Here is a 7,644-nt window from a genome sequence, read left to right as displayed (position 1 = left end):
GTTCTAGCATGACCTTCAGGCCTAGATCTTGATTTCCAGAATGTTCTAGAAAGGCTGTTTGCACAGTACTTCTTTACTCTTCATTTGTAGTGGTATACATTCGTCTGTCTTACTTTTAGGTGACAGAAGTTTTGAGTCTTGGGTATGTCTTTCTAGTATCTTTATAGAACTTAGAAATGAGGATGCCTAGTGAATGCTAGCTACATGTCCAGTGCATTCAGGTTTTCTGTGCCTGTCTTTCATGGTTTTTTTTTTTTTTTTGCAGTGTTTTTCAGTAGTCTAGAGACCTCTTAATGATGGAGGCAAAAGACTTTGAAAAATCTTGAAAAGCTCTGTGTAAATGCAAAGGTATTATTAAATTTACAGAAGGCACTGCTATTACTAATATTGTGCAAATTTAATTTACTGTGCAAATGGGTAGTAAAGAGAATACTAACTCTGCAAACCAATGCTTTCCTTTCTGTTTTTTTTCTTTGCGTTTTACAAATATATCCTAAATAGGTCAGACTTTCACATTTCTGCATCCCGGGTGCCTTGAGGCACGTCTTGAGCTATGAAAAGAAGAAAGAAGCATAACAATATAGAATCACGAAATGTTAGAGCCAAACGGTCATTATGTTCAGCCCTGTCACTTTACAGATGAGGAAATAAAGTCTCAGAGACATTAAATGACTTGCCTAAGGTCATACAGCAAAATCGTCCTCTTTTCCTGTCATTAGTCTCACTCTGAAATATTTTGATGTCTTCGGCATTGTTGATGTTTCCTTGGAACAAGATCATCTTTTCAAATGAAATCTCTCCCTCTGAGGCCAGTCCAATGTATCTTAGGCTCACCCCAATGGAGAGTAGAGAGATGAAGCAGTGGAGGGAACAGGCCTCCAAGCTCACCAGCTGTTCGTTGGCTCACTGTGAACAAAAATGCATCTAACTGGGTGCATTTCTTCAGATTATATATTGACTCATTTCATTCAAATAATTATTTCTTGGGCATCTTCTTCATATCAATGGTATACTAGATTCTGTGGGGAAGTAAGTTTGAATTACTCACAGATAAACATAAGTAACATGGGTGGTTAAGACACTGGATTGCCCATGGCCAACTCCATGGTTTGAGTCCTGGAACTGGCACATATAAAACACACTGGGTGTGTGTTTGTGTGTACCCAATATCCCAAGAAAATGGAGGAGAAGGGATTGTAGCGTGGCCCTCCCCTGTGGGGGGGAGAAGAGGGTGATTTCTCACTTCCCTCTATCTTTATCTCTCTCCAGCAAGTACATTTGCCCTATGGCAAAAATCTAAAAAGAAAAAAAAATCAGTAAGTAACGTTTGTAAGACAGAGTTAATATGGCACTACCACCAAGAGCAGGAATTGTGTGGCCAGGCCAGCTACTTACCAGCAAGTTAAAATGTTGTGATTTTGAACAAGACTCTTGGGCTCTTTGTGCTTCGGGATCTTTCTATGTCAAGTGGGGCTTCCATGTATTTACTGTGGGGGTTAGGAGTTCACTAAATACCAGGCACTGCAGCCCCTGACATGTAGTAGGTGCTCTATCAATTATTATTTTACAAATATTTTCTCCTTGGTCTCATGTTAACCCTACAAAGTAGCAATGGCCTTTCATAGAGGAGTAAACTGGAGCTGAGAGGTCAAGTGTCTGCCCAAGGTGACCCAGCAACCAGTAACAGAGTCAGCCATCTGGAATCAAGATCCCTTCACCACTGGGCTATGGGCCAGCCCCAGGTGTTGCCTTCAATTCTGATCTTTCCTTCATTCTTTTTCTTTTAAAACATTTATTGTAATTTATGATTTACATATAATCAGTAAACATCTTTGTAGGTTACAGAATGGTCTTTAAAAGCATGTATACCATGTGTAATAAACAAATTGGGGACATAATGCATTCACCACCTTCGACATTTAACATTATGTTGTGAACATTCAAACCGTGCTCGAATGGTTATTCTCTAAGTATGTACTGAGTTGTCTATGACGTTCCTTACTGTGATGAACAGTTCCAAAGAAAAACACGTTGATTAAAAATTAGGCAACAAACAATCTCATAAATCAACAAAGATAATCCTAGCAGAGCCAATGAAAGAAGAACTTGTAATTTTCATGTAGAGGACTGTGGGAGATAAGAGTTTATAATCTGAAAAAATCTGTGAGGATTAATGATTGGTTCAGTCAGAGATAGATAAATTTGTATGTAACAGCTCCTTCACAAGAGATAAACAAGAATGCTTTCACTCACACACTGTGAGCTCTTGTAAGACCGTAGTATTATACTGTGCATAAAGAAATAAGTCCTCAAAAAAGCAAAGATAAAACAAAATTGGAAAGAGACATTTAAAAGTGAAAACACGGTAAAGTGATTTGGTGATTTATAGGCTTTACAACATTCTTGAGTTTAGCTTTCTACTTTTTTATTTTTTTTGAGAGGTTTTTTGCTACAGGGCACGTGCGCTTGCCAGACAGAGAGAGACAGAGAGACAGAAAGTGAGAAATCACCCCCAGGAGGGATGGCCACACCGCAATCCCTTTTCCTCCATTCTACTCTCAGGATCTTGGGCACACACGCACATGCGCCCTGCGTGAGTTTAAGTCACCAGGTCTAGGACTTGAACCGTGGTCGATTATGTGGGAGTCCAGCGACATAGCCATTACACTAACTGCTGGTTCCTAGCTTTCTACTTTTTTAATTAAAAAATTTCGATCCAGGGACCAGCAGTTAGCATAATGGCTAAGTCGCTGGACTCCCACGTAGTCCACCGCAGTTTGAATCCCGGACCCGGTGGCTTAAACTCACACCAGGCATGTGTGCGTGCATGCCCAAGATCCCAAGAGGAGAATGGAGAAGGGACTGCGGCGTGGTCCTCCCCCCTGGGGAGGGGGTGATTTCTCACTTTCTGTCTCTCTGTCTCTCTCTATCTGTCTGGTGAGCACACGTGCCCTATAGCAAAAACCTCTCAAAAAAAAAAAAAATTCGGTCCAGGGACCAGCAGTTAGCATAATGGCTATGTCGCTGAACTTCGATGTTGTCATGTTATGGCTGAGAAGACTAAGACTTAGAGAATGTGTCTTAAGGACATAGTGCAAAATTTAAGGCAGAACTAGAACCTGGACTTGTTCTGTCTTCTAGCTAATGCTCATTTCAGTGTATTGTCTTAGTGCATGTGTGAATAGTAGTCTGGGGAAAAGTTTGGCTTCTTAAGAATGGATCAGTCTCAAGAGACTTCTCATGCACTGCTTTAAGACTTAGAACTCATGGAGTATCAAAGTGAGAGATACCCTTAAATCTAGCATACTCTTTGCGATGGTATGAATGTGTCCCTCAAAATTCATGTGGTAAAAATTTAATCCTGGCTGCAGTGGTATTGGAATGTGAGAGCTTTTGAGAGGTGTTTAGATTCCACGGGCTTTGTCCTCACGAATAGACTGATACTCCTGGGCTCATTTCCTGTGTTCATTCCTTCCACCACATGAGGACACAGTACTACTCTCTGGAGGATGCAGCCACAGGTGCCCTCTTGGAAACTGAGAGCAGCCCTCATCAAAGAGCTGAATCTGTCTCCACCTTGATCTTGGACTTCCTAGCCTCCAGAACTGTGAGATACAAATGTGTGTTCTTTATGAATACCCAGTCTTGGGCATTGTGTTACAGTAGCAACACTAGACTAAGATACTCCTTTTGTAGGAGAGAGCACCATGGCTGAAAGAACTGAACGGGTACTTGACCAGCTCATATTGCTGGAGAGGGGCAGAGCCAGGTCAGAGATTCCAATCTGCTGACTCCTAAGCCCAGGCTTTTCTCTGAATATGCTCATCCATGTTTTTCAAGAACTCCAGTTCAAGACTCCATCTCTTTACGGTCACATATACCAAAAGGAATTCTTCACAATGGCTGGATGAGCTTCAAGTGGAATGTATCCAAACCAGGAGGAAACCTTTCCCTTGGTTTTCCTCTGAATGGTCAGTTCAAGTTGGTGCACGGTGGAAGTGGGGTGTGGAAAGCTGGCCAAGTCTGCTTTAGCAAGTTCTTTATCCTTTCATACTCAGAAGTCACCACAATTACTGATTTCTTGGTGAAAACGGAACCCAAAACGGTGAAAGTGGACTTCAGAACCTGGTGAACCAATACCCAGTCCAGCCCAAACCAATACTGTATCATTGATAGCACTTCTATAGCTACCTGTTCTTCATACTCTCCAAGTGTGTGAACACATGCCTGGAGGCTCAGTGGTCAGAGTGTGTAGCGGCGGGTATAGGATGTGTATAGTTGTGCGTGTATGTGTGAAAGCATTGTGTAAACTCTAATGCGTGTACAGAAGGAAAAAAAAAACAAAGCAAAACAAAAAAAATCCATTGCTCTTCTTCGTATTACCCCTACAGGGGCTGGGTAGTGTTTTCAGTCAGAGAGGGAGACAGGAAATGAACAAAAGCCTAGGAAACAGAGTGTAAGTTACACTTAGGAAATGAAGAGAAACTGGTACACATGCAGAAGAATGTAGATGGCTTGGGCATTAAAGAAGGAAAGAAACTAAAGCAATGGCTTGGAAGAACATGAGTCTAATGATTTTCCTTTTTTCTTTAGAGAGATTTTTTTGCTATAGGGCACATGTACTCACTGGAGAGACAGAGAGACAGAAACGAGAAATCACCCCGCAGGGGGATAGCCACACCACAGTCCCTCTCCCATCATACTCCTCTTGGGATTTTGGGCAGGCACACACAAGAGTTTTAAGCTGCCAGGTCCAGGACTTGAACTGCTGTTGACTACGTGGGAGTCCAGCAACACAACCCTTAATGCCATCTGTTGGTCCTGAGTCTAACGATTTGTGCTTCATCATCAACAGAGCGCTCTTAGTCCTGCTAAAGGGAGGGAAATGCATGCTCCAGCCGCTCACATCTGTGTTTCTGCATTGGTATGGCACACTGGAAAGCGCATGTCCTCTGAATTTGTATTCTTGTTTTCTTAATTGCTGGAGGGTACGTGTGCTCATCAGAAAGAAACAGAGATAGATGTAAAGAGGAAGGGAGAAAGCACTCTCGCGACTGGGCATGGTCATGCTACGGTCCTTTCTTCTCCATCAATATCCTGTCGGGAGTTGGGGTGAGCTCATGTGCCCAGCTTGTTCTGCAAGTCCCTGGGGCTAGCATGTGAATTGCAGTTGGCCACGTGGGATCCAGTTCCCTTGACCCCCAGGTTACGGACTGGCCCTGAATCTGTATTCTGGCTCCACTGTTACATGCTCCCTGAGGACCTGTTGCAATCACGCTTCTCTCAACCTCACCATCCTGAGAAATGGGCCCAGTCAGATCCAGCCTATATTTCCCCTCTGGATTGTCACATAGTCATACAGTTACCGAGCAAACAAGGCCAGCTCGAACACTTTTTTGAGGGCTCGTTTGAAGGTCTCAGTACCGGGTGCACCAATGTCCTTGTTACCCTGAAATAGCCCTCTCAGTTTGTCCATTTCACCCCCTTCGCAAAAGCACCAGACCTTGCTCCTGTGTAGTCACCAGGAAGGACTTCCCCAAGTCCCTCCTGCCCCATCAGTGTGTTCGTGTACCGGTGGCCGTTGCCCTCTGCATCATGTGATACAAAGTGAACCTCAGACGGGTCATCCTGCCGTCACGGGCAGGTGGATTAGAAGCAATGAGGGGAACAGATCAGCCACAGAGAGAGCACTGGGCGTCGCTGTGACAGCCAGGTGAGACCAGAGCAGACCTGAGCTGGCACCGTGGAAAGGCGAGTTGCAGTGGAAGGAACAGATGAAAAGAAGCGACAGAAATAAAACAGAGAGAAGTTCTGACACCTGCATTGTGGTCTCCTTGACATTGCTTCCATTTCCTCTAGGGACATGGCCTGGATAGAGGTGACATGGACGCTCCTTGGCAGTGTCAGATGACACCACTCCTAATTTTCCATTGGCTAAGGGAAGGCCCAAAATAGTCTCTGTTCCCACAGGCTAGTGATGACTGGGACTCAGATTCCGGCTCTGAAAATGCGGGGAAGAAGCCAGGTGTCTGCCCACTTGCCCTCCCACCAGATGGCCTAAGCATTAGCACCCTGGTGCCTTCTGACACGCGCGCCTGCCAACCTCCAACAGCCCCGCGGTCTGGCTAAGCTGAGCACGCCCTGCTCTGCACTCAGAGCCCTCCCAGGAGGGGCCGAGAGACTCGGGTGGCTTTTCCTACGAAGAGTCCATCAGGGCTGACTGCTTGGCAATTTGAGAGGTGGGATGGGAAGAGGAATATAGGGAAGGAGCCCGGGACAATGCCGGATATTAGCCCAATGGTCACTTCTGAAAACAGAGAGAACATTCCAAGCAATCAACAAAAATTGTTTTTTTCCTCTTTGCTTGAAGTTTGAGTCCTCTGGAGCCCAGCAGAAGGCAGGCTTTGGTGACTCGACCTGAGGCTGCATGTTGCCGGCTCAGAGCAGGGTGTGTGAGGGGCACAGATGACAACCTGTCCATGAGAAGCCCACGGAGTGCTGGCCTTCCTGTGAGGCCAGCTGCCCATCATCCGCACTCTCAGTGCCCTGGTAGCTATTAATGCCTCTCCCATTTCTGATCACAGGGAACCTGAAGGTTCCCTGCTGGTGGTCTCATTCTGACTCTGGATATTGACTTCGGTATCAAGACATATTTTCCTTATTTCTATAGTTAGGATCTTGCTTGTATTCAATTTCCTCTAATCCCCGGGGCATTGAATCCCATGGCCAAGTTGTGACCAGGTTAAAGCCTACTTCCTGAGGGCAGGGTTCTCTGATATCTCTGAGGACAGGGCAGCAGTTCTACTCTGGTTGGTCAACAGAACCATTGGAAAGAGTTTTAGAAATGTGGGTGCCTGGGACCCACTCCCAGGAATTCTGATTTAATTCATTGGGAATGGGGCCTGGGCATTGGTTTCTTTGTTTTCATTTTAGTTTCCAATGCGATTTAAATGTACAGTTCAGGATGGAGAGCCATTGGTCTGGTAATTCAGATTGGAGCCTTGGGATTATACACATGTGGCTTCGACTCTGACCATGTCATTTATGAACCGCCTGACCTTGGGCGAGTTGTTTAGCTTCTGTGTTGTCAGTCTCCTTGTCTCTAGAATCACACCTGTCTCGCGGTTGACGAGTGTTTTAGATGGATGCAAAGCCTCAAGCATGGCATCGGGGATGGGTGGGGTTGTGCTGTTACTGCCCATTGCTGAGCTCTGGCCCTTCTGTTCAACTGTCTCCTGAGGGATTACCTTTTCCTGGGTTTCTCACATTCGGATCATCCATTTGAAGCCCATGGACTCTACTTTCCATGTACCTGTCTACAGAGCATTCTTCACACTGCCATCTTTCTGCCTCTGCTCACCTAGAGGCACCTTGACTTGGGCCTAACCCACCACCAATGGGACCTGTGCCCAAGAAACTAGGATGGCAGAGGCCATGTTTTGGGTTGTTCTGTTTGGTTGGCAGTGGCTAGGTGGAGCATGACTTTGAGAGAAGTTCTGAGTTCTGAGTGGGGGGAGGCGGCAGGTGCTATTGCCTTGTCTAAGGCTGTAGCAGACCCAGCAGGGTCTCAGCCATTGTTCTCCCCTTCTCCCCCAATCTCAAGCACAAATAACTTGGGAAAGTACTGACTTGGACAGGACTGGG

This window comes from Tupaia chinensis, unplaced genomic scaffold (genome assembly GCF_000334495.1).
Source record: "Tupaia chinensis unplaced genomic scaffold, TupChi_1.0 Scaffold000555_1, whole genome shotgun sequence".
In the NCBI taxonomy this organism is placed as follows: Eukaryota; Metazoa; Chordata; class Mammalia; order Scandentia; family Tupaiidae; genus Tupaia; species Tupaia belangeri.
The sequence above is the reverse complement of the archived record's forward strand: the minus strand, read 5'-3'. Positions refer to the sequence as shown.